Source organism: Chanodichthys erythropterus, chromosome 8 (assembly GCF_024489055.1).
Source record: "Chanodichthys erythropterus isolate Z2021 chromosome 8, ASM2448905v1, whole genome shotgun sequence".
Taxonomy (NCBI): domain Eukaryota; kingdom Metazoa; phylum Chordata; class Actinopteri; order Cypriniformes; family Xenocyprididae; genus Chanodichthys; species Chanodichthys erythropterus.
In genome coordinates this window covers 36,612,140-36,638,943 of record NC_090228.1, presented here as the reverse complement: position 1 = coordinate 36,638,943, position 26,804 = coordinate 36,612,140, and the positions used below count along the sequence as shown (strand labels likewise).

Below are 26,804 nucleotides of genomic sequence, written 5' to 3'. Positions count from 1 at the left end.
TCATATTACAGATTTCTTAATATCCTTTTAGATTGTAATTCTTAACAAACTTTTCTTTTAATTTTTTAAGGCCCAATTTGGTTAATTTCCAGAGATGGGGATCTCAATGTACCTCCATGAGTAAAGTGATACACATTTTCAATGGCCGCACATTTTTCTGAAGAACAAATAAATTTGAAAGTAAATGTATCTAATTTTTGTTCTATCAACACAATTGAACATTCCTGTCAGTGTGCTATAAATAGTATTTTTAAAGGTGCCATAGAACGTGTTTTCAAAAGATGTAATATAAGTCTAAGGTGTCCCCTGAATGTGTCTGTGAAGTTTCAGCTCAAAATACCCCATAGATTTTTTTAAATTAATTTTTTTAACTGCCTATTTTGGGGCATCATTAACTATGCGCCGATTCAGGCTGCGTCCCCTTTAAATCCTCGCACTCCCCGCCCCCCGAGCTCTTCATTTTCTTTTGTAATCTTCATTTTAAAGGCCCTATAATATGGTTCAATCCCATAGATTCACACTGTAAAACCCAATAAATTCAGAATACTCAAAACATTTGAGAAAACTTATTACCTCAAAACATTTAAGTAAACTAACTCATTTTTTAAAAGTTGGTAGAACTTAAAATTTTTGTGACAGGTGGGGCAGGGCTGAGAGCCATGGAAGCGGATCAAGGCCAGTGTGGTGCACAGGTGTCTCTCACTAACAACCCCGTCACCAGCATCCCTTTCCCAACTCATCATAATGTTAATTACAAACAGTTAATTTACATAAACATCACATTCAGATCTTGGTTAAATGTTACATAGCAAATAACACATGCTATTATAATTATCAGAGAGATTGTCATTACATACTTGCATATATGTAATCAAACAACATATGTGGTCTTAAATGTTTTGCAGCTCATCCTCAACCTAACCACAGGCTCTACTCTTCACCACAGTGGTAACCCTACAAAACTAACATAACAGAACCCCCCTGAATCCCAACATAACACAACATTAAACATTAACTTATATCTCCATATGTTAATCTTGTGCAAAAACACACAAAATAACACTTAATTTCAACAGTTATTTATATGGTCTGATGCAAAGTATGCTGGGAATTAGAAATCTGCAGCAGTTCAACTCAATCATATTAAGTTCAGCTTACTACAATGAAATTTTGAGTTCATGCAACTTTTTTCTATTAAGTACAATGAACTTTCATTATTATTTGAGTGAAACAAACTCATTTCATTTAATTAATTTCACTGTTCGGTTTTTACAGTGCATGGCTCCATGTTTAAATTGTTGAATTTTACCCATTTTCTATATATAGCTACACCAATGGATATTGAACTTTAACCACTATTCAAAACTTAAAAAAAAAAAAAAAAAAAAAAGTCAGGAAGACAGGCCTACATACACAGAACAAAATTATAAATTTTTCATGAGCTGAACTCAAAGATCTAAGACTTTTTCTGTGTACACAAAAGGCCTATTTCTCTCAAATACTGTTCATAAATCTGTCTAAATAAGTGTTAGTGAGCACTTCTCCTTTGCCGAGATAATCCATCCACCTCACAGGTGTGGCATGTCAAGATGCTGATTAGACAGCGTGATTATTGCACAGGTGTGCCTTAGGCTGGTCACAATAAAAGGCCACTCTAAAATGTGCAGTTTTATCACACAGCATAATGCCGCAGATGTCGCAAGTTTTGAGGGAGCGTGCAATTGGCATTAATTTAGTTTATTTATGTAAAACTTCATATTATCAAAAACTTGTGCACAATTTTGAGCTTCTGGTACGATACTTGGTCATTTCCATCTGGCTACACCGACCGTGAATGGACGCTGGCGAAGCAAGCACATTTTCCCTTCTCTTCTTCCAGTCACTATTGGTATGTCTAGAAGTATTAATTTGGTTAAAGTTCATTTAAATATCAAATGATTCAAGTATACATGTGTATTGGTTACCTCATGTGAGTTTTATGTGACTTATCTGATGCAGTTTTAAAATTGGTGAAGAGTTGCTGGCAAATTTTGCAGGCCCATATAATGAGAAATATTTATTGAAGACACCTGACAGACAGAAAGGCCTACAGGTCTGCACATTAACCTGTTAATGCCTTATCTTTGCTACATATCTTCCATTGGGGCTAACCATTTTTCCTCTTTTACCAGTTATGATAGATATGCTTCTTCACAAGTAGTTGCTGAGGGACATCTGAAATTCTGAAGTACCTGCTAATTTGCCAAGATTTTTATCTCATTTTTCTGGTGAAGAAAGAGTTGACGTCATTGAGCTTGTTCATTCTTTTCCTTCCTTGTTCCCTGATGTACTCAGTTGGACAACTAATCTGAAGAATGATGTAGGTTTGGCTGGGTTAACCCTATGAAATGGGAACATCCCAAATCTGAAACTCCCCAAGTTATTTAATTCCATTAAGTGTTAAATTCCTACACGGATCATGCAATGTTATTGTGAGTAGGAACTGTTTTGTTCAAGTGGGATGCTTATCAGTTTTGTGCACTATGCTTTTGGGGAGTACTTGTATGCTGTACGCTGGTAAAGCAAGATACACATTTCCATTCTCTTTCAGTCACTATTGGTATGTCTAAAAGTATTAATTTGGTTAAAGTTACTTTAAATATCAAATGGAATATGTTCTGAGTCAAGTATACATTTGTATTGGTTACTTTATGTGAGTTTTCAGTTATTTCAATAGGTCCTTACAGCCTGCCCTACAACTGCAAAAGAAACAAAACCCACAACACCAATCAAGCAAATAGATATAGTAAACAATAAGATGAAAACGATTAATTATTGTCATGGTTTTTGATCCGTGATTAGTTAGTTAATACAATACAGCAAGTATTGTAAAATTAAGGTTAGTAGTAAGAATGTAAGTGTTTATTACACTTTATATATTTGCATCTGTAGATTTCAATTACAATACATATCTTTAAAGGCTGTTTTCTCACTTCAGTAGTACTTACATACACCAAACACTCCAGTTTTATTCTGAAGGTTTTTACAGAGGGATTTGTTCATTTAACATTTTCTTGATTTATACATTTCCTAAAAATATGGAGGCTTTACATACAGTATTTTCTGATTTATGGAGTGATAAAAAGAGATCCAAAATCCCTGTGTAAAAAACCTTAAAATCTAATATGTCAACAAAATGAAACAAGAATTTTCAACCTGGTTTTATCCAATGTTTACATTTCTGTTCTGGAAATGTATGCATATTAGCACAAAATTAGATAATGCATCATTCACATATTTAAACAACATTTCAGAAATCTTGCAATACAAAGCAATTTTCTTAATGTACTATGATAAATCAAATGGAAAGGTGATATACTACTACAAAATTAAGTCATTTATGTTCAGATCTGTAGTTTTGATGGATGTAAGCCTGGGATACATTGTAAAACTGCAGGTGTGTTTCAAATAAGGCTGCAAAACTATTCTATAGGTACATTGATTGTCTTCCCATATTCTGGATTTTCAGCAAAATGGATTTTTTCCGCAGCATTGAGTTCCTCAAAAACCATGATCTAAATGATTGAAAAAGAAAGAAAAGATTGACATGTATTACATTTCATAGATTTAAAGAAGACAGATTTTGTATTGATATTTACACGCAGCTAGTCACCTCATTATCTCCACTCCTGAGCCAGGGACCAGGGAGATAGAGGGCTTTCTGAGGACCAACCGACCAGTGGCGTCCAAGATTTCGCCCGTTCACAAAAACCACTCCTTTACTCCAATTCTGCCAACAATACAGAACAACATGATTCTAAGGCTGTGAGGAAACATGTCAGTCAAGGATAAAAGCAAATGTGAAGAAAAAATAAAACTGTAGAAATTTGCTGGATTCTCACCGGCAGCTTCAGAAAAGTATCTGTGGGCGTATCCACTACCAGGGTTCCCCTGAAAAACGCAGGGCAGGTGGGCTTCTGCCTGACAGACATCCATTTCTGTGACTGCAGTCTAATAAAAATTGAGACATTCAGTTTTGTCCTATGATTTTAAAAATGTGTGCAGAGATGGTACCAGTTCTTAAACCTCAGATAAGCCAGTTAAAATTACCCAATTTTATATAAGACTATTATGGAAGCTTATGTCAGCCATGGAATAAAATTTTTTCCATGAAATAATACTTTTTTCCCTCAATTCCAAGTTTATAGTTGATTTTTTTTCCCAGAATTGTGACAAATAAACACAATTAACTTTTTATTTTTTATTCTGTGGAGAAACAAGCTTTCATACACTATAGACACACAATACAGAAGCAAATACTCAGTATTAACCTGTTAATGAAACTGGTTTTCATATCCAAACAGTACATGGAAAACCTTTTAAGAGGTACATCTTCCAGAGTTATATCTCCACTAATCCCTGCATGGATGAAAACAATAATGATGTTGTTATGGTCATTACACACCATATCATATCTATTACGGTATTGTGACATACAGCTATATTAGTTTTAATTAAACAAATCTTCCCACACCTTTCTGCTGGTTGTCCATGGCTGAACCATAGTTCACTCGCCCCAAGTTCTCAACAAGCAAACTCAAGGTCCTCTTACTCTGAAAAAAAAAAAGAAAGAAAAAAAAGAAATCAGGGATGCACAATAATTCATCATAAAATGTAATTAGCTTAAGATTATATGAATACATTCTAGGGAAAAGATTGTTGTAAGTCAAAGAAGAAAAATGAGCTCAAAGTGCTACTACTAATAATTATTAATATTATGCTAGCAACTTTTATAGGCCATTTATGTTGTATCACAACCTTTTTAATATACCAAGAGTGCATCATATTTACCTTACTGTGAGATATTTTAACTGTTTGAGTTTTGCAGTCCAAAACTCCGATCAGCTCTCTGTCAATAAACACCTTCAAAAGAGATTAGAATGAAATAGATTTCAATTCTCCCCTTGATTTGATTTGTTTAGCCGCGTTTCCACCGAAATTACCCGGAACAATTGCACCAGGAACTTTTCTCCCAGGAACTTTTTGTCCCCCCCAGAGCTGTTGCCTTCTGCGTTTCCACGCGGTCTAAAGTACCGTGAAGATTAGGCTAATTTGTCCAGTGACGTAGTACTGCGCACAACTGTTTCTTCCTGTCAGTGACGGACCGTAATCATTCTTGTGCGACAGAAAAAGCAGTATGGAGGAGATTCAAGGAATGCTGCTTCTGCTCATGGTGTATTGTTTACTAAAGAAATATGAACCAAACGGCAGAAAACAGATGAGCACTGATAGTAAAGCGTATACAGCTCGTAATTCTCAATATAAAATGAGACAACGTGTCTTATCACCAATTGCCGACATCGACCGTGAGATGGGTTGGACGAACGCGCGCCATCGGGCAGAAAGAACAAGATTGGTAAGAAAACAATCAATCAAAATTATCCAGAGTTGTGAAGAATGTTATTATGGAATTTACTGCTGCGTGGAGTTGACCAATCAAATGCGGCGTGAATCCAACCAATCAGCATGTTCAGCGCCTAGTCCCACCCCCGAAAGTTCCTGAACTTTGAAAAAGTACCACCTCGCCATCAGGGACTTTTCTGAGGGGGAAATTTTACCCGGAACTTTTTTTAGATCCTAGTTCCTGGTTCCTGCGGTGGAAACACACCGAGTATCAACCCAAAGTCCCTAGTTCCTGGGTAAAGTTCCTGCGGTGGAAACGGGGCTTTTGTTATTGTTATCCATTATAACCTTTATAAAATGGAGGCCAAATAGATAGGAAAAGATCTTACTAGAGCTCTGTCATGAACATGTTTCCTTGAGTTGAGTTCTCCACCTGAATGAATGTCAGTCTGATAGAGTGTATACCCATAGGACTGACCATTGCTGTGGTTTGCGGGAAGGTTCTCCATGCTGATAGGATCATCGGCTCGGAAATGCTATTGGACAAATGGTGTATAGTCATTTTGAGAACATTTCATACCAAATGTTTTCTTTTTTTTTCCTATAACATGAAACAGCATTCGCAAACCCCTTTTTATTTCATAATGTAACATATTTTCTAGTAAAACAAGGTATTTAATAATAAAACAATGTAAACTGGGCCAGTTTTGATGAAATGGAAGCTCAAATGTTCAAACGTGCATGTTTGCATGGGAAAACCAAAGCTTCTGTTTACATTATTTGATGAGTTCTGCGTAGTTACAGTACACTGATCAATGTTTATATGTTAATAATAGCCTACCTTCTATCTGTTTATCATATAGAGTGATTGTTTGTTATATATAGTGTTATATATACACTATATTGCCAAAAGTATTGGGACAACCCTCCAAATCATTGAATTCAGGTGTTCCAATCACTTCCATGGTCACAGGTGTATAAAATCAAGCATCTAGACATGCAGACTGCTTCTACAAACATTTGTGAAAGAATGGGTCGCTCTCTGGAGCTCAGTGAATTCAAGCATGGTACGTGATAGGTTGTGCAATAAGGCCATTCGTGAAATTTCCTCACTACTAAATATTCTAAGGTTCACTGTCAGGGGTATCATAAAGTGGAAGCAATTAGGAACAACAGCAACTCAGCCACGAAGTAGTAGGGCATGTAAAATCACAGAGCAGGTCAGCGCATGCTGAAAGAAGTCGCCAACTTTCTGCAGAGTCAATAGCTACACATCTCCAAACTTTATGTGGCCTTCAGATTAGCTCAAGAACAGTGCGTAGAGAGCTTCATGGAATGGGTTTTCATGGCCAAGCAGCTGCATCCAAGCCTTACATCACCAAGTGCAATGCAAAGCATCTGATGCAGTGGTGTAAAGCACACCGCCACTGGACTCTAGAGCATCGGAGACGTGTTCTCTGGAGTGACAAATCACGCTTCTCTGACTGGCAATCCGATGGATGAGTCTGGGTTTGGTGGTTGACAGGAGAACAGTACTTTCCTGACTGCATCGTGCCAAATGTTTTGTTTGGTGGAAGGGGGATTATGGTGTGGGGTGTTTTTCAGGGGTTGGGCTTGACCCTTAGTTCCAGTGAAAGGAACTCTTAATGCTTCAGTATACCAAGACATTTTGGACAATTTCATGCTCCCAACTTTGTGGGAACAGTTTGGGGATGGCCTCTTCCTGTTCCAACATAAACACCAGTGCACAAAGCAAGGTCCATAAAGACATGGATGAGCAAGTTTGGTGTGGAGGAACTTGACTGGCCTGCACAGAGTCCTGACCTCAACCTGATAGAACACCTTTGGGATGAATTAGAGCGGAGACTGTGAGCCAGGCCTTCTCGCCAACATCACTGCCTGACCTAACAAATGCCCTTATAGAAGAATGGTCAAAAATACTGGTGTTTGTGAAGATATCACAAACACCAGTATTATAAATTTATATTTGCTAATATGGAATTGCAATCTGCATTTTAGGGCTGGGCGATATATCGCATGCAATTGTCACGTGCATTTTGTCAGTAAAGCCGGTTCCCTGATTACCGCTAAATCGCCATCACCTGACAAGCTACGCAATATCACATTCATTATCGAAGGCGATTCATCTGCGATAATGAACGCGATATTGCGTAGCTTGTCAGTGATCTACGGCTCTGTCTATTAAATGGCGCTCCATTTGAAAGCAGGTGATGGCGATTTAGCGGTAATCAGGGAACCGGCTTTACTGACGAAATGTCAATCGCATGCGATATATCGCCCAGCCCTACTGCATTTATAACAATGTTTATTTTATTTTTTATTCTCTCTCTCTCTTTCAGATATCTTGCCACTGGAGACCCCTTCCGGACCATCGCCAGCAACAACAACATCTACTTTGACCCGCCCTCAAACGCTGTAGCTGAGTCGTCATTGTGTCAAGAAGATGCTGTTTTCTGCTCAGCAAAAGCATATTTTCTTTGTAAACACTCCCAAAGGATGAGGATGTGAAGAGTCAGTGGTTAAACTTACCACAGCGATACAACAGCAGAATAACATTTTGATTGCTTCTCAAATCTCTGTGAGGTCTAAATTGGATTTACAAAATGCCATTAAAGATAGGACAATAGCCACTTTATTTGGACTAACTTGCTCCTCAGAATCACAACCAGTAAGTATGATTAATTATTCATTTATATATTTTCTACTATTTTCTACAAAAATCAGTTTTGGGCCACTATTACCTAAACTTACTTGTGTCCATTAATGCAGATTGTCTGTCATTCTTACTACTCCGATTAATGATAAAGGATGGAGCAAGATTTGCTTCATAAACCTTTATGTTACATCAGTCATTCACGTTAGTGCTTAGCTAATGTTGGCACTATTATTAATACAGTTAACGATAAATTACCCACATGTGCACCACAATAAATTAGAAATGTACACATCGGGGAGGGATTTAGAGAGACTGAAGCATCAAATGAGTTGTTTGAGAATCAGTGTATATTATGAGAAAATGAAAGCATTTTTTGACCTGGTATAGGAGACCTCCAAACAAAAACCTTTAAAATAGCATAAAAGGGGCACTTTAAAGGAAAGTAAAGAAGTAAAAGAAAGGATGTTATATGGTAGGATACAATGGTCTTACTGTTTCTGCACACTGAAGAGTGTCCCATAGAGAAATGTAATGAGAAACAACCACCGGCTCATAAGCTCTTCTGCTCTGCTCAGCTGGTGGCTCTGGTAGTGGCTTCTCTGTCATTGATAGAGACAAACAGACATAAAGAGACTAGCACAGAAGGACGGAGAGATTCAGCTCCATAGATACACTTTTAAAATGGCAGATTCTATAATCAGGGACCACAGTGTAGAAACGTACTGTTGTAGGTGCTCAGCAGGTTCCTCAAGAGATGATACTTGGTTGTATAATCACCGCTCTCTGTCAATGGAGCATCATAATCTAAAAGAGACAGAGGCGATGATTTTAAGTGCCAATTGCTATAAAAACACATGTACACAAAAGTATAGTACAGACAGAAATATTCTGAAATATTATTAAAATTTAAAATAACCGTTTTCTATCTGAATATGTTTTAAAATGCATTTTATCTGATTGGCTGCTCAAGAAACATTTCTAATTATTATCAACACTGAAAAGAGTTGCGCTGCTTGATATGTACATTATAATAGGGTGACCAGATTTCTCATGGTGGAATACGGGACGAGTGCGCAATATGACCATGATATAAGAAATTTTATTTCACTATATTATATATATATATATATATACACTGCCCTCCAAGAGTTTGAAAACACCCCTGGAAAAGTCTGGTTTTGGACGATATCAGCATAAATCCTTATAATTTTTTGGTGCAAATACATTACAGTAACTTGACATTATCCAGCAATAATAATTTTCATGTGTTCATTTCATTTCATTACATAATAATGGCAGTATATACACATGTCAAAGTCAGACATGCCCCTTTGCCAGCTGTGATGCCTGGTTACTGGTTTAAACTTGGCCCAGGTTTGTAAAAGATTTTTGGGTCAGCACACCTTAATAGCTTCAACAATTGATTGCCAATTAAGTTTAGAATACAATTAAATAATTAGAACCCAGTTTAGGTCAGATAGCTGCTAATGCTGGATATTTTGATGAATCAAAAATTTAAGTTTTTTTCTATGTATAAACTGTTTATGTAATAAAATGTGTTTTTATAATTTGTGTTGTCTCTTACCTGTGCAAAATTATCACAAATTAAAAAGGATTCATGCCAATATTGTCCAAAACCCCACTTTTCTAGGGCGTTTCCAAACTTTTGGAGGGCAGTGTAGATATAAATATTTGTTATATATTGTTATATAAAAAGAAATTTACAAACAAGTTACAAACAATACAACAAATACGACAGAGATTAAACTTGTTTTTTCACATTTGAATATACTGACAAATATTTAATTAGGCTACTGTCCCTTTAAGACCGAATCCATGGATGTAATATAGGCTACTGACACATTTCCTGTTTTTACCCACCTGTTTACGTCCACTTAACCGACTGTATTTACGTGAGATACTCCACACGATGGACATTTTGAAAAACTATGTGTGCATTTGACCATTCGGGCGCGAGGAGAACTGATCGCGCGAAAGAGAGAGAGAGTGCGTGAGAGAGAGGCTTCTGGTCTGTGTTATTCAGCGTGATTCCGCCTATCCCGCCTTCACTAATCGATAACGAATTGTGATTGAATGGTAACTTTGTTCTATGACGAATTGATTAGGCTGTTCTTGTGTGACAGAACTCCATCACCCAGTTGAAAGATGAAATACGGGACAAAACATTATTTTTTTCTTAATAAGTCGGGACACTAAAAATAGAGCTGAAATACGGGACTGTCCCGGGAAAAACGGGACGTCTGGTCACCCTAATTATAATCATAACGTGTACATTGTCTCAGAAGCCATGAATATTAAAACTACAGAACCGTAGCTGGTCGTCTGTGGTCGGTAGGTCCCATCGTTATTTGCGCCATTCATGAATCCAAAGTTGGTTCCTCCATGAAACATGTAAAAATTGATGGAGATGCCACGATCCAAAAGCTGTCGCACTATGGAGATCATTTCTGTCATAACAGAAGAAATACAGAAAAAATATGTGTCAAAGCAGAATTTATCAGACGGTAAAGAATATACTGACAAGGAAAAATGGATCATGCAATGCAAATTGATTGTTTTTCATAAACATATACATATTTATGTATTATGTCATGCAAAAAGTACGTTTAGATACAGATTTAAAGGCAGTGCCTATCATAGGTGGTTTGTTCTTTCTGCCTTTGTAGACCGTATGTGTCCATGTCCACTCTGATGAGGCAGATCCTTTACCTTGAGCAGCAAAAACATGATGAAGTCCTCCCCAGACATCAAACCACCCAGGCCAAAACTCCATCACCATCAGCGGCTTATTTGGCTGCAGCACAGAAAATGCTCTCACAGACATGTTCAGATCTCTTTTGAGCTGCCTATGTGTTTATCAAATATCAGTATAGTATAGGAGGTTTTACTTATGAAATATAATACAACTGAATACAATTAGCAAATAAGGAAAAATGTGAAAACACTCTAAAATCTTTACTGACCTGCAGTGTTGCTAAATGCTGTAGACCATCATTTGACAGATTCTGCATGTTCACTGTTTGCAAGACTTTTAGAAAAAGTGAGAACAATTCAATTTAATCTCTGAGAGAAGAGCTTTACTTACCTACCGTTCAAAGTTTGGGGTAAGTAAGACTTTTTAAAAACAAAAAAATAAAGTAATTAATAAGCAAGGACACATTAAATTGATTTGAACTTTTACATTGTTACAAAAAAAAATCTATTTCAAAGAAATGCTGGTCTTTTCAACTTTACATTGATGAAATATATCCCAAAATCTAATACGGATTTCCACAAAAATATTAAGCAGCACAACTGTTTAGATAGTAATAAGAATGTTTCTTGAGCACCAAATCAGCATATTAGAATGATTTCTATGGGAGGGTTGCCAGGTTTTCACAACAAAACCTGCCTAATTGCTCCTCAAAACTAGCACAATCTTATTTCAGGGGAGGTCCCACAGTAAAAATCGCGTTCCGGGGGGGTAAAATCTGTGTTTTTGGCAGGGCTCCCTTCACTCAAAAAAATGAATTGTTGGATTTACTTAAAGTGTCAAGTGGTTCCACGCAACAATATTGAGTAATTTGTACAAAAAACTATTTAGTTGAATGAACAAAAGAAATTCAAGTAAAGCTGACAAAATGTCTTTTACATAATATTTATATGTGCAGTTTACTTAATAATGTTATGTTAATTACGTAAGGTGAACACATTTTTTTTTTGAATAATCATTTAAATAAAAAGGATACAACACATCAGAAAGCAGCCCCTCACCCCAAAATGCACTCGAAAAATAACTCATTGAACAAACTCAAATGAATTGAGAGCAGGAATTTCATCCTATAAACATGCGTATTTGAGTGCGCACAGCCTAAACAAAGGCGACACTCTTCTGCATGATGGTAACCACAAAATTCAAAAACATTACAGAAACTACTCTAAATGTCCAACATAACTGAACATTAAACACTAACATAAACTAACAACATCTTTCCCTTTACTGAAAAACACATAAAATAACACTTTAATCCCTAAAATTACTCTCCTAATGTAGTCCCTTGCAAAGCATGCTGGGAACTACAGATCCACTGCACAGTTAGTTATGTCAACAATAATGTGTGCGTTTCACACAGCAATGTTAAGTTGACTGAACAAACACTTACTAAGTAAAGCTGACAATACTCAATTTTAGTAGAAACAACGCAGTTAAATTACGTTCATGTAGTTACATGAGTTTTTTAAGTAATGTGAACAAGGGTGGTTTGAGTGAAACTAACAACAGTGAATGTTCATTTTTTTGAGTGTTGGTAAAATTAGCATTCCAGGGGCTAAATATCACATTATTTGGGTTCGATTCAACCCGCGGACATGAAAACAACCCGCAGCAACAGTGTAAAAGTAGCCCAATTCCGTGGGAAAACCGCACACTTGGCAAACACTGCACTGAAGACTGGAGTAATGATACTGAAAAAATACTTTTAATTTTAAAATACATTAAAATAGAAAACATTTAATTTGATAATATTTTTGATCAAATAAATGCAGCCTTAGTGAGCATAAGAGACTTCTGTCAAGAACTTTAAAAATCTCTCTGACCCCAAACTATTGAACGGTAGAGTAAACATAATGAAATGATTGCATATGCGCAAAATACTATCATAACATTGTAACGTCTCGGTTACGTATGTAACCCTCGTTCCCTGAAGGAGGGAACGGAGACGTACGTCAGTAGTGACCGACGAATTGGGATATCACTAGAGCCCCTATCAGCTTCGAGAGAACTAAAACAAGCCAATGGAATTGGCGTGCGATATTTGCATAATGCGCACCTCCCCTAACAGGTGGATATAAAAAGGGGGGCAGATGCAATCGCACTCTGTTTTTCGCTGAGGAGACAACCGGTGTCCGCACTGCAGCGAGGGTACAGAAACTGTGGCGACGGGACGTACGTCTCCATTCCCTCCTTCAGGGAACGAGGGTTACATACGTAACAGAGACGTTCCCTTTCAGTCGGTCACGTGCGACGTACGTCAGTAGTGACCGACGAATTGGGATCCCAACTAAAACGCCACAGTTACGAAACCCCTTCCAGTGCCCAGCGCAGGCTCTAGCCGCCCGTCGCACCAAGGGGACGGAGAAGGGGGCGAGCTTACGCCGGGAAGTCTACTGCTGTTCCGATATACCCACTAAGTAAACTAGACTACACTGGGGAAGCGAACCCGTAAGGAACGCTGCGGAAACCACTACCTACCCAGAGGGGAAGGAATTTACATGGAAAACATATGGACTGGCCTGCAGGGCAGAACGCATATGGAGTCCCTGGGATGGCTCCACCTGAGTAGGGGGAGACTCATCTGACAGGAGAAAGCAGAAGCTCTGCTAAGGGAAAGACACGGGCTCACCGTAGGGAGTAACCGTGGACAATACACATATGGAATCACTCACGTAGAGGGATTGCAACATATGGAACCCAACCAACAGACAACATCGAAGATGGATGTTGGTCTGGCATCAGACACTCCGCAATGCCCGAGCCGAAGGTGGAGGTGGAGGAACTCGACAGGGTTCACTGAACGGGGAACACGACTGGAGTCAACAGATGCACATATCCGGCCCAGGGGGCGGGAGTGGCATTGCAAGCCGACACGAGCACAGGTTCAACGCGTCTACCGGCTGGTGGAAGCGAGTACACGGGAAGAACCAGCTTACACTTAAGCTAAAAACCCTAGCAAACGTGTTGGGTGTCGCCCAGCCCACAGCTCTACAATCTGTCAGTGAGGCGCCATGAGCCAGCGCCCAGGAAGAGGCCACTCCTCAGGTGGAGTGGGCTCTCAACCTGAACGGGCAAGGCACGCCCTGGGAACATAAGCCAGGGCGATGGCATCCACTAACCAGTGGGCCATCCTCTGCTTGGAGACAGCCTTTCCCTTCTGCTGGTCTCCGTAACAGACAAAGAGCTGATCTGAGGTCCTAAGCTTCAAGTTCTATCCACGTAAACACGCAGGGCGCGAACTGGACAGAGCGAAGCCAGGGCTGGGTCTGCCTCCTCCGAAGGCAGCGCTTGCAGGTTCACTACCTGATCTCTGAAGGTAGTGGTAGGAACCTTGGGCACATATCCAGGCCGGGGTCTCAGGAAGACGTGAGAATCCCCAGGCCCAAATTCCAGGCACGATTCGTCGACCGAAAATGCGTGCAGGTCCCCTACCCTCTTAACATGAGGCCAATGCAACCAGGAGGACGGTCTAAGAGACAGTACTTTTAACTCGACTAATTGCAAAGGCTCAAGGGATGACGCCGAAGTTAGCTAAGAACTAAGGTGAGATCCCTAGAGGGTAAGGAGGGTGGGCGGGCAAGTGGCGGCTGCCGTAAGAGCTCGTAGGCTGCACGGTTAAGCACACCTGAGTGGCCTGAAGTGACCTCAGATGCTTCTGACTCCATAGCAAGAGATGGCAGGCGAGTTGCGATATGCGACGGGAGCGTAGACCAGCCTGATGGTTGATGTACGCAACGGCCGCAGTGCTTGTCCGAGCGGACCAGTACGTGCTTGTCTGACAGCAGCTCCTTGAAGCGGCCCAGTGCTGCTAGCAACTCGAGGCAATTGATATTCCAATGCAGTCGAGGCCCCGTCCAAGACCCGAAACCGCATGCCCGTTGTACATGGCCCCCCATCCGGTGGTAGAGGCATCTGTGTGGACCACAGCGTCCAAGGGGCACTCCCGCCCGCAGGAACAAAGGGTCCGACCACCGGATGAGGGTAGGGCGGCAGCTCCGTGTCACGAGGACACTGAGCGTGCTGCGCTGCCACGGCCATCTCGGGACCCAGTCGCGGAGCTGGTGTTGAAGCGGCCTCATATGGAGCAACCTGAGCGGCGTGAACGCGGCTGCAGATACCACATGCCCCAGGAGCCTCTGAAGTCTTTCAGTGGGGCCGCCGTCCTGCGCTTGAGCGAACTCAGGCAGTTCAACACCGACTGGACGCGCTCCTCAGAGAGGCGCACAATCCGGGCGACCGAGTCTAGCTCGAGACTGAGAAAAGAGATCCTCTGCCCGGGGGCGAGTTTGCTCTTGTCCCAGCTGACCCAAAGACCCAACAGGCTGAGGTGAGCTAAACCATCTCCCTGTGTACGCACAACTGCTTCGCGAGCTGGCCAGGAACAACCAGTCGTCGAGGCAGTCGAGAATGCGGACGCCCTGTTCCTTGAGGGGAACAATGGCCACCTCCGCAACCGTGTAAGGCGTGGAGCGACAGGGCCAGCCCGAAGGGTAGGAGTTTGTACTGACATGCTCGACCAGAGCGCAGAATCGAGACATGAAAGTATGCATCCTTCAGGTCGAATGCTGCAAACCAAACCCCGGGACGGACGCACTCGAAAATGCGCTTCTGCATGAGCACCTTAAACGGCAGCCTGAAGGTACCGGTTCAAGACGCGCAGATCCAGGATTGGCCGTAGCCCACCGCCCTTTAGGGTACAATGAAGTAGGGCTGAACCTGACTTCAAATCGGCTGGAGGGACCGGCTCGATTGTATCCCTCGCCAGGAGGACAGCAATCTCCACTCGGAGAACAGGTGCAATGTCCAACGACACCTAAGTGAAGTGGACACCCCTGGACGCCGGAGGACACCGGGCGAACTGAATCGCATAGCCGAGTCTGATAGTACGAATGAGCCCGCGGAACGGGCTGGGGGCACTAACCAGGCCTCCAGACACCGAGCCAGCAGAACCAAACGCACCACAGACGTACCGGGGGTGGGGCAGCGAACCAGAGTACAGGGACCCGACTCGGGCGGCATGGTAGCGGCCCAGAGTGTGATCAGACTCTGCGAGGTAGCAGTGCGTATGGGAGACGGCACACGGGGCGCGGCCTGCACCAACACACTGACACCTGCTGACGAGGTGAGAGGGGGCTGGGAGTAGCAACGCGGGGCGCTGCACACCGCCAGCCACACTCTTGGGACGTAGAGGATCGGAAAACAGTTCTTAGTGGGTACCGCTGGACTCCGGAGAGCCAGCGGCGGAACAGACCAATTCTCCACCCGGCCCTCCTCCGGGGGAGGGAGCGATGCGAGCATCATCCCCCGAAAGAACCGTTTACGTCAGCTCCAAGTCGCCATATCTCCAGGACCGTCTCCCGCTAGTCAGGTGACTGCAGGTTGAGCGGGCTGGGTTCAAGGCCAGTTTGTGAGATGAGCGCATCGAGAAAGCACACTTTGACGACGGCACATCCCAGCAAGACTCGCCAGGGGTGTTTCTGGACCACCATGGTGGACATTGTCTGGCCAGGGGCCTGCGCTATGATTTGCATCCTGCGTAGCTCAACCCCGACTCAGAACTACCCACATGCACTGAGTGCTTTGACCTACCGCAGACTTGCCAGGGGCCAAGACTCATGCAGGGCAGAGGTGGTGTGCCCGTAGCACTGCCACCCCACCCTAGGGGGTAGTGAGAGAGAAAAAAAACTTGTAGTGCAGATTATGACCCTCTTGGCATTCCATATAAACGCCAAAAAAGGCCACAAACTGCCAAGTTTTTTTTTTTTTTTTTTCATGCACATCCGGGCTAAGCCAGGGGGCGGGGCAAGGCGAGTACGCATCGCACGACACCCTCAGGGGCCCGGGAAAGCATGGTTGCCAAGTCTGAATCCGATTCAGCATGAGCACGCCACAACCGTGGGACGCTCAGCCTCATCTTCATGTTCAGAGCCCAACAATACTCTCTCCAATGTAGCAGTCGACATCTGATCCTCTGCTGGAGCCCTGACTAAGATGTTAGGTCCTCCATATTTATTTTAAGGAGGACCAGCAACACATGCAGAAGCTACCAGCCATGTTGGACAGTGAACGTGGCCGCCCAACTGGACGACACACGGCACCCTGGGCACCGACGTGGCCATGTATCTAAACATGATCCACCCACGAACATAGTCACAACATGTTTGCGATGCACTAGAGGAGTGGGGGGCCCACGGAGAATGACTCGGCGGGTATTGCCCCACTGTGATCCTCTGGTCACCCAGGCTTATTAACCAAAGTAGCACTTTTCTGATTCAGAAAAATAACTAGATCGGGGAATAAGTGAGGGGACTCCACCTCATTAAAGGCAGCCGAGTCTCGACCGTGCATCTAGAGCGCCAGACAGCGCGCAGGGTTGCCGTGGCAACGCGCGCTGTCAGCCGGCAATTCGACGGCACACGGCGCGCTGAGCGCTCAAGCCCTTACGAGAAAGGCGAGCAAACAATGCGCCAATGTGGACATATTTTCATAAGAAAACATGACCACCCACAAACACAGTCTCAGCACGCTAAGCAGACATGAGAGAAAGTGATCGTGGCCGTCAGAGAGGATAGGAAACGACCGCCTCCAGAAACGCACAGACAGAATGACATCTTGAAAAAGACGCAGTGTCTGTCTGTGAAGCTCTTTTAGAAGGGGAAACTTCAGCTCTTTTGTGTCGAGACACACAGGGAGCGTCACGACGTGTTTAGAAAAACACAGGAGGAACCAGACCAAATCGCAGACCAACCAGTGGAATTACAGCGGAACGCTGGGAAAACAGTAGATGTTTCCACCCGGCTCACTCCAACTCGCGACCTCGCTGCAGGCGTCGTCACACCAACACAAGCGCCGAAACTTCTTCAGAGGCTTGAAGTTCTAACAGCCGCAGGACACCAGGTAGGCTCCGAAGCGAAAGACAGAGTGCGATTGCATTTGCCCCCCTTTTTATATCCACCTGTTAGGGGAGGTGCGCATTATGCAAATATTGCACGCCAATTCCATTGGCTTGTTTTAGTTCTCTCGAAGCTGATAGGGGCTCTCTAGCGATATCCCAATTCGTCGGTCACTACTGACGTACGTCGAACGTGACCGACTGAAAGGGAACTGTAATTAACAATACCGAAAATATGAATATCACATTATAAACAAGCAGTGGGAACACTAAATAAATGAATGGATATATAAGTGTTACCTCCATCCACCCCTCCATTTTTTAACTCTTTGTGGTTGTCTGATGTCAGAAGAAGCTCTGAGATTCCTCGGGACAGTAATGCCTGTTGATTTTGAGAACAAACTGTATGTATAAAAGAAACGGATTACCATATTTCAGAGTAAAAGATATTGATTTCATTTCATTCCATACCTCTTTGATGAACGACATGTATTGCTTATCCTTCGCATATGAACCATATTCATTATCTAATTGAACAGCAATAATAGGGCCTCCATTCTTAAACTGCAGGGAGAGCAATGGAGGCAGTTTCAGTATAATAATTTACAATTATAATTTATTCAATCATTTTCATCAAATAAAAACAGGTAAAAAAAAAAAAAAAAGTCACCTGGAGGGGCGTGATTCTCGGAATCAGATTATCAAAGTATGAGTTCACAGCACTTGTGAAACCAGAGTAGGTCGTTCTCACTTTCATTTTCTTATCTTGCAGCAGCCAACTAATTAAGATAAGGTAAAAAACAAAAAAACACATATATATATATATTATATATATATCTAATGCAAGACTAAAGCAAACAACAAAAGATGCACAGACATTCACCACAAAAAATAAAAATAAATCATTTTCATAACACAGTTGATGCACTAACCTTGGTAAGCCACCCAAATCACACTCGGCACATATATATGGTCCTGGACGCAGAATCACCCAGAGGCCTAATTCCCCTGCGAGACGAATGTACGCCCTTCAAACAAACAAAAGAGTTAAAGGTGCAGTATGTAGGATTTTTAGTATGTAGAAGCTTATTCAAAACAAAAGGCGTATGCTGCATTCCAATTCGCCTACTTATACTACTCCCTAAAAGTATGTACTCTTTCTGTGAACAAAAAGTACTTACTTTTGAGTGTGTAGCAAAAGAGTAGACAAGCTTTGGGACATACTAACACGTCATACAATCGCGTCTTTTCTCTCTGTCGCATCCTGTCACTGTAAACTGGCCTGTCAATCATCTTACATCCTCCACATTTCATTTAGCTAATTTCCTACCGTATCGGAGAGAAATGCAGTACGTTGATCTGCAGTCGCGAGTCTTTCATGTGGAGAACTCTCCTCTTATTAATGCATAATGATGCATTTAAAAGTTAATGGCCATTCGGATCTTTATAAAAGTCCACATTGGTATTTGCAGATGAAAAATAACACATAACATTAAATAAATATTTTCTATCAGGTTGAACTGATTATTAGTCACTCAAACCTCTCAGCGTCGATCGTGTATATCCGCCATGTTTTGTAGTTTTTTTTAACACTTTTTACTCGTGTTTGTAGTTCTGAACTGAATCCTTGTCCAATGCGCAATGGGTTGTGGGCAATATTCCCTCTAAGCTGCGCGCGTGAAATAATAGACCTTTTTCACACTTCCGGGTTTTTGGCTTCCGGAATGAGCCACGCAGTGTAAAAGTTTTTCCGGTTACAGTGATAGATAGCCTCGATCAGAACCAGTTCGGGAATCAAAGTCGTTTTACGAATTAAATGTCATGAAAATGTTTGAACGGTCTTGGTGAATTATTGGTGAGACTACAGAGCTCTCATTAAGAGCTAAATTTAATAAATAATTCGAAGTGATGGCGGTTAAACTGGTTATATTCTTCGTGTATGTTTGGCGCGGCTGTGCATTATCGCGCTCCATGTGCTGTAAAGACAGTGTCTGCGTCTATGTGACATTAGTAATATTCAGTACTATTTAGGGTTGATAGTATGCACATATCAGGATGTATAGAGTGTTTTTAGCGACGTGCTGGGGAAAATCGACTGGCAGATCCCTTATCACACAAGCCTGATCCTCTGATTCATGAAGCAGGACTGCTCGTACCATGATATTTCTGGATATAAACACTTAAGTCATCTCTCACTCATTTTCCTGTCATCATTATCTTAAAGTGTGTATTATGCACAGTATTGTTGTGCTGTTGCAACATGCAAAGACTGATAGTTGTGTACAGTGTGGTGTTGGAAATTGTCTTAGTTTAATCATCTTAATCGATCAGGATTAATTATAACATGCTTGAATGTGGGATGTGATGCCATATGAGATTAACATATTAAACGTATTAAACTCACGACAATATATGTATCTCACGACTTTATATCCCACATTAAAGTATATTGGGAGTTAATTTTTTTTTAAATTAATAAATTATATAAATAATGTTCGTCGTACGTAATACGATCTGGGAAATTGCTGAATGAGTAGCTGCATAGCCTTTACTGTAGCTTACGGCTTGTAATAAATCCACCTGCCGGTAAATTCGATCAACGGTCTGAGTGGCTGTATGCTACAAACAAGTAGAAAATAATTTCTTTGTAGATTATACAAAAGCTATTTGGAAAACAGACAAAACAGAAAAGGTAAGAAGCGATATTTGAGAAAAGAGCATTATCAATCTAATAGCCGTAGACGCTTAGCAGAACTAACTTTACCCTGCGTCACGTGATTTCCGATTCTTGCGGAAAAGGTTATCGCCGCGCAGAGAACAGACATGAAAATGATTGTAGTAGTTTAAATGAGAAATAATTGCAGTGCTCTGGACAACCGCTATAGAGTTATAGATATCCTATAGAGTTGGAACCGGTGAATGCGGTTTACAGGTTTCATAGAAAGAGAACGATTGAGCGCGTGTGAGCTGGCTGGCCCTGAGCCAAAACAGTCGCGGTAAGAACACTGTCATGTTTGCGGACTAAATACCTCAATACGAGAGGCAACGCGAAACGAAAAGAAATGTGAAATAAAACGTCATGTTTTAATGAAAAGTGGTGGAAATAACGGATGATGGGCACAGAATGCTAACAAAACTCTGAGACATTTACAAACTCAAAATACATCAGTGATATACCTCCATTTAAATAGATTTTTGTGTGTGGTGGTGGTGTGGGTTTCAGGGATGTTTAGATAACTATAAAAGTGTTAACGTTCACTTTTCTTAAAAATATTTAGCTATCAGATCTGTTTAAATGCTTCAGTTTGTTTTCACTATATAATATATTAAAACAAATGGAAGCATTTAAACTGATATAATACTGTATTTCAGTTTAAATACTTAAATATAATATAATATAATATAATATAATATAATATAATATAATATAATATAATATAATATAATATTATAATGTAAGCCTATTAAAAAATTCATCTCACAAGGGGATTGTTTAGGGCTCCTTACCACGAAAAATCTTAACCTCCTGATATATAAAATCTGGGAAATTCATAAGCAATAAAAATGTAATTTTGATGGTTTAACACTGTTTCTAATAATTGACTGTACAAAAATACATTATGGTTGTCACAAACCATCATCGTAACTGCTCATATTATATTATTATAAAGAATTGAACTTATTGAAATTATTTTTAATAGAATTTTTTGGTAAAGACTGGTACAGTTAATACAGCAATGTGAAAAAATCTCAAGTAACCTAAAATGTGCTCAATTTAGTGACTGAACTGCTTGTTTTCAAAAATATTATTTAATAAATCACTAAGTTACATCAAGGGTCAAATAAAATAGAAACGGCACATTAAAGTTAAATGTTACAGTTGCATGATAAAACCATTTTTTTTGTGTGTGTGTGTGTTTACATTGATTGTACAGGTCTGATATAAAGTATGTTTTTGCTCAGGTGGCCAAAATGTGCGCTCAACAGAGAAAAGTTTTGCTCAGCGAGAAAAAAAATTAGAGGGAACATTGGTTGTGGGCAATATTAGCCTTTATAGTGTGCACGGATCCACACTTCGAAAATCTACCGGAAATAGTAGACCATCCGGGGACTTTTGGCATACTCTTTTCAACATACTATGCTTTGGGACACACTTATTTTAATCTCACATACTATTTAGCTTGATGATGCCAAGTTTGAGTGCGGAATCTTGGGACATTTGGTCTTCACCTCAACGGAAGGTGCAAAAGAATAGGGAGTGGACTCGGGAAGAAATCATGTTCATGGATACGATTATTAACGTTACTGTAGTATGAATCAGAGCAGGAGCAGTGTTGTGGGAGCTGAATGAGGAGATGGAGCGATTGCGCAACACACACAATTTTCTCACTATTTACAAATAGTTGGAAACATTTGGGATATTGTAAGTACTCAAGTGAACAAAATATATAGCCTAGTGGTTTTTGGATATTTTACAGCAAAAATCTTACATATTGCATCTTTAATTTGATGAGTACAGTGGTGAAAATGGAACATACCATGAAATGTTTATTGCTGAGCCTGAGGCAAGTATCACTGTGGCTCATACATGGCAGTGAGGGTTTTCAAACCCATGAAAAAAGGACTGAATGCAAGATTAAATTTAGAAGCCATGTATGAAGATCAAAATATCAGAGACTGATTTGGTACAGTAACCACACAGAACACAGGTAACCATCCTAATATTTTCTTCTTATTTTTATAGTTCTTATAGGTCACACTTTATAGTAGGTGACTTCAACTTTTACATACATCAAAACAAAAATTGTTAGGTGCAAAAACAAAAACATTTACTGGTAGTGAGGTGGGATATGGGTATTGTTAGGGTTTAAGGGTGGGTTAAGGTGTCAACAGTGTAATTATAGATATTAATTACAGAAATTAATTACAGCTGTAATTACATGCAGGTATTAAATATAAGCACAATGTAAAAACATGCATGTGCACAATAAGTGCATTGTACCAAATTATTAATTTAAATGTAGGCGCACAGTAGTTAAAGATACTTAATATAAATAAAGTAGGACCCCACCACCACCACCACCAAAATAATTAAATAAATAAAAATAGAAACATCACTTACTCCATATCCAGCTGTTCCTGAAACAGAAAAACTCCTCTTTCTGGTTCATGCAGATTCCATGGCACATACCTGACAGACAGAATAAATATGACTCTTCAAGAAGATTTTGAGAGGGAAAAAACTGTGAGCCCCTGTCATGTTCTTACGTGGTGAGAGTATTGAGACCACAGGCCTTCAGTTTCAGCAGCCGGTCTCTCCAGTATGCCCTTGGGACCCGAAAGTAATGAATGGAGCCTCCCAGGATGAGAAATGGTGCTCCCTCTAAAGTGAAGTGGGTCGAATCTGCCCTCAGTCCCTTTTTTGCTGACATTCTCTGGAAGAGATGAGATTAAAAATTACAGAGTAGTTTATATAAAATACAGTATCTATGTTTAAACAACAATGTTTTGGTGTAGTTTGTGTTGTTACTGCATTTTGCCTATGTAGTGTCCCTATCAACATTTTTTTTGTTATGGTCTCTTTTCCAAAAAGTACATTCTGCTGTAAAGTTTGGCCTATCTGTGAAAATAAGTGTGCTTAATTGTGCTGAATGTATACTTCAAATCTTAAAAGTATGTTTTTATAAACTGTTTTTGCAGATAATCCAATATTAATGAAATATAAAAGGCCACTTAAGTACAGTTTTAAAAGTGCAATTAAGTCAAATTTAAATTGTTTTTTGTTTTATTGTTTTTAGAATCTTTTGTCATGCTTTAAAGAAGTACACTTATTTTTAAATGTTGACTAACATACTAAAGCGTGTGTAAAGTACTTGATTAAAATTTTAAATGTAGTGTGTTATTTGATATTACATTTAAAGTTAATATATTTTAAATGGTCTAAACAGGAATTTCATCATTTCAAGTGTAATTACAGCTGCAAGCAGCATTTACCGTGGTTCAAGCACTTTAAGCACATTAAAGGTATTATATTTTATTTAGCAAGCATGTAAACACTTAGATCATAGATGGAAAAGACCATTTACAGCCAATAGAGGCAATTCAGTAGGGAAAAATACAGTTTTTGACAGTTATAGCGCCACCTATCACCTATTTTGGGTGTCCTCAGTGTGTGCCCATACATATGCGTGTTAATTTTGGTGAAAATATCTCATTTCGTTTTAAAGTTATATATACTTATATATAAAAGAGCATAAAAAATGACCCAAGAACATCTTTGATTGGATTTTTTGGCACTTCCTATCAAAATTTTGACATTTGGGTTAAAAACCTTTAGTTAATCAACTTTAGGTTCTGTGTTTCCTACTCTGTTTTCGTCTCAGTTGGACTAACGGTTTCGAAGATATTCACAAAAGTTTTTAAAGCGCTAAATCACAATGTAGGCGAAACCTTGCAAGTCTGGTATCGATGGGCTTTGTAAGGTTTCAGGAGTCCCATGAAAAAAAAATTAACCACACCCAGAGTTACATATATTTTCAGCCAAAATCATTAAAAACATATATTTATGGTCTGATCTCCATATCATCCACATCTTAATTTTGTGAAGTTCTGAGTTTTTGTTTTGATTTATAGGTTTTTGGGAATATTTAGCCACACCCATTTTCTAAATGACCCTGTTATTGGAACCCTAAGTTTTTTTGTTTTTTTTTGATAATTATTGATCTAGAGAGTCCATAGAATTGTCCTACACTGGTTTTGTTCCGATTGGGTGATAAACCTAGGACTAGTTTGCAAAAGTAGGTTTTTCAAAAAACCCAAAATACCCGATATACAAAATAATTGGGTCCAATTATTACAAATATATACTTATACAAATCTTGTCCACCTTGAGCCAAGGATTCCATCGATATAAGACACTTGAGCCTGGGCCTAATGGTTCAGGAGTTATATGTCATTTCATACTTTTGACCGCTGTAGTGCCCCCGTCAGGCTGAAGGGGCGAGCCTTGGTGATGTTGTAGGCGGTATGAGTACTACCAGCCCTCACAGTTTCAAGTTTCTATGACTTACGGTTTGGTCTGCCCGATCACTTTTAGGGGAGAATGCTGATCCTTGAAAAATGTAACAATTACAATAGGGTTTATGTGCTTGAACCCCTAAATATATTTAAATACACGACACGCAAGTTTCAAAAGAAATGCATATTTTTAAATGTATATTTTAGTTTACCATTAATTTTTGTCAGTATATTTGACAGTTTCACTATATTTCAAAGACAACAGAAATAATAATGAAATTACATGTAAAGATGTGAGCACTCTTAACTTTAATATAATTTTATATAGAGTTTAATATAAATTTCAACAATACATTTTAATTTAATTGTAAATGACATACAATTAAGAGTCTTAAACAGTATTTAATTAATGCTTAAGTATATTATTTCCCTAATAAGTACTCTTTTAAAATCTTTTCTTTTAACAATGATAGTAGTAGTAATGTTATAGAGCAATTTAAATCAAATGGCTCTAATTAAAAATAACATACACTACAGATAACAACACAAACGTACAAATTACATATTAGCGTAACTATGAGTCTTACCTTACATAAAAGAGAATCATACAACGCAATTCCACTGGTTGTTATTTAGAGAGGAACACTCATCAAAGCTGTGGCCACTGTACCAGCTGCTAGAGCAAAGGGAAATCAGTGAAGCAATGTCCAGAATACAGTGACACAAAGAGAACAATCCATGCTTTGTTTTGATGGGCAAACATAGCTTCAATGTGGAAGGTTCTTTATTTGTCACATGTACGGTGTTCATATTAGGACTTCCGCACACCTCAGTCATACAACGAAAAGGCGTCATGCCTCAGACTAAAAGGCTTCAGTCATCGGACAAAACGGCATCGCGCCTCAAACTGAAAGGCTTCAGGTCTCAGGAAAAACGACGTCAGGTGTCAGGTTTCGTACAATTAGGCATCGAACTAAACAGCCTCAGACCAAAAGGCTTCAGACGAAAAGGCATCGGATGAAATGGACTCAGACTAAAAGGCATCAGACTTAAAGGCATCTTTTTTTTTTCTTTTTTTTATAGCCTAACTTTCTATTGGCTTTTATCCCATCATATGTCGTCATTCAGTCGTCTTTTTCTTTACTGTTACTATTCCCAAATTAATGTAAGGTGTGTATGCGTGGATGTTAATTATGTAGAATCTATCTGTTGATGGTATTCATGTAGGCTATTTATGTAATAGGCCTTTTTCACAAGAATCGGAAATCACGTGACGCAGGGTAAAGTTAGTTCCGCTATGCGTCTACGGCTATTAGATTGATATGCTCTTTTCGCAAATATCGCTTCTTACCTTTTCTGTTTTGTCTGTTTTCCAAGTCGCTTTTGTATAATCTACAAATAAATTATTTTCTACTGGTTTGTAGCTTGTACGGCCACTGTCAATGAATGTGTGAATTTACCGGCAGGTGGATTATATTACCAGCTGTCATACAGTAAAGGCTACGCAGCTACTCATTCAGCAATTTCCCCGATCGTATTACGTACGACGAACATCATTTATATAATTTATTAAAAAAAAAAAAAAAACTCCCAGTATATACTTTAATGGGGGATATAAAATCGACATACATAATATTGTCGTGAGTTTAATATGTTTTAAATATATATAGCATGTAATCTCATATGGCATCATCCCACATTCAAGCATGTTATAACTAATCCTGATCGATTAAAATGATTAAACTAAGACAATTAATTTCCAACACAACATTGTACAACTATCAGTCTTTGCATTAATGTTGCAACAGCACAATAATACTGTGCATAATACACACTTTATGATGATGACGACAGGAAAATGAGTGAGAGACTGAAGTGTTTAAATCAGACTGTAAGGTTTATATCCAGAAATATCAGGGTGCGAGTGGTCCTGTTTCATGAATCAGAGGATCTTGCGTGATAAGGGAGCTTCCAGCTGATCATTTCCCCAGCACGTCGCTAAAAGCACTCTATACATCCCAAAGTGCATACTATCCACCCTAAATAGCACTGAATATTACACA

The 26,804-nt window shown here is 39.8% G+C and overlaps 1 pseudogene; it reads right to left on the bottom strand.

Moving 5' to 3' along the window:
* Window positions 1-3,443: 3,443 nt before the first annotated feature.
* Window positions 3,444-25,458, bottom strand: LOC137024859 (beta-galactosidase-1-like protein 2; annotated as a pseudogene).
* Between the last annotated feature and the right edge of the window lie 1,346 nt (window positions 25,459-26,804).